Below are 1,799 nucleotides of genomic sequence, written 5' to 3'. Positions count from 1 at the left end.
TCATTTTCTTGCCTTTTGATTATTCTTTTAAGGCATACCCTCTTTACATTTTTTAACTGTCTGTTTCTTTCACAAAAATGGAACCTTTGTGTCATGGAAGATGAACATTTTTGGCACTTCCACTGTCAATCATGAGAAATGAAAACCTATTGGTATAGGAGGCTAACAAGTCTCTTATCGATCATATTTTATGATGCATTGGACCATGCTTATGTAACTTCAGTTCAAAGGTTATTTGATATATTACAATCATATTCCCACATTTGCAAGACTATGTAGTTTGAAGTCAACAGTTAGCCTTACTAATAATTTTATTATTATTTAAGATTAGTTGTTCAGTGTATCCTATGGTGTGGTGTGTTGACATAAGCTTCGTGTTGAAGACAAGCTATGAATTTATTTGATTTTGTTGCAATTATTCACATAGATGGTCATATATTTGATTTTCCTTTTATATAAAAATTGCTTTCAAAATATTATCTTTAATAAAAGAAAAAATACAATTTCCTGTAGTAAAACATAGTCCATTATTGACCCCTTTCTACTAGAGGTGAACTCTCCACTTTTCTTTTTTTCTACTATGCTTTCAATATGCAAATAAAGAAACTATAGTGATCCATTGATTGTAGCATAAACATTGGAGACATTATCATCTAGTTTATTTGCAGATGCAACAAAATTAAGTTCTATCCCCTGCCACATAGACTGTTGGGATAGGGTCCCCTAGGGTCGGTTTTGGGGCAAAAAGCCCAAGTTTTGATGTACAAAATTTAAAGTCTCCGCAAGTTGTGGTCGTGGAGCGCATAGATAGTTAAAGTGTCATAAAGGGTTTTACCCTTCTGTTATGTAAGTTGAGGCATCTTTTGAAGATCTATCCATGGCCCGTGCACCATGGGATTGTATCAATAAGTGTGTCTTAGGATGTCTAAGAAAAGTAATGAAGATTGTCTATGGGAGAATTCTAAAGAGTTAGGGAAGAAGGGTAGAGGAAAAGCTTTGCAGCGGAGTGCGTAGAGGCCTAGAGTAGAGTTTGCAGCTGAGTGCGCAAGGAAGTCTTGAGTCTGTAAGCAGAACTGAAGTATTAATAAAGAGATTATTCCAGAAATTCTTGTGTCTTGTCTACTTACTTCTGTTTTATATGAATGCATTTTACACTATGATGAATGACGGGTTTATGAAATAATACTGTATTGATGTGTGATTTTACATGATTTTCATTGTTGTATCAACACAATTGATGTTAACTCTTTACGCGAAGATTATCTTGTTGCATGCTAAAGTTATCAAAAACTTAAGCCGATTTGAGTAACTACTCGGTTAGGAGTAGTCCTTGATGTGCATAAGTAGTCGATTCGTCTATTGAGGCTCCACGAAAGATAGCTGCAAATGTTCGCGAAGGTATATAAGCTAATTAAGGGAAGCATATCGATAAGCCCTAAAGGCTTATCGATCTGCGCGAAGGCAGATTTAGGGCATAAAATGACATTACACTCATCTCTGGGTGCGGAAACTTGGTTCCAGCATCCTCCCATACTGCTTCAGGTGAGGCTTCAGCTCGTGCTCTGCGGGAGATGCCGAAAGGGCCAGTAGTGTAGGGATTTGTTTAGAAAAACTGACTTTGAACATGGGTCAGGAACCACTAAGCCAAAACAAACATAACATGGTCTTTGCCAATACTAGAAAGTTAATTACCATCCAAGTTGAATTTCATTGTCCAAAGGGAGCCTTCATGAGCTTAGATTTCTTGAAACATGTAAAGTGTTGTTAATTCCTTGCACCACTTTCCACATTAATGGCAC

The sequence above is a fragment of the Pinus tabuliformis genome, chromosome 7, assembly GCF_031772625.1.
Source record: "Pinus tabuliformis cultivar Carrire ecotype Pingquan chromosome 7, CPIR1, whole genome shotgun sequence".
NCBI classification, from domain to species: Eukaryota; Viridiplantae; Streptophyta; class Pinopsida; order Pinales; family Pinaceae; genus Pinus; species Pinus tabuliformis.
Note: the sequence above shows the minus strand (reverse complement) of the source record.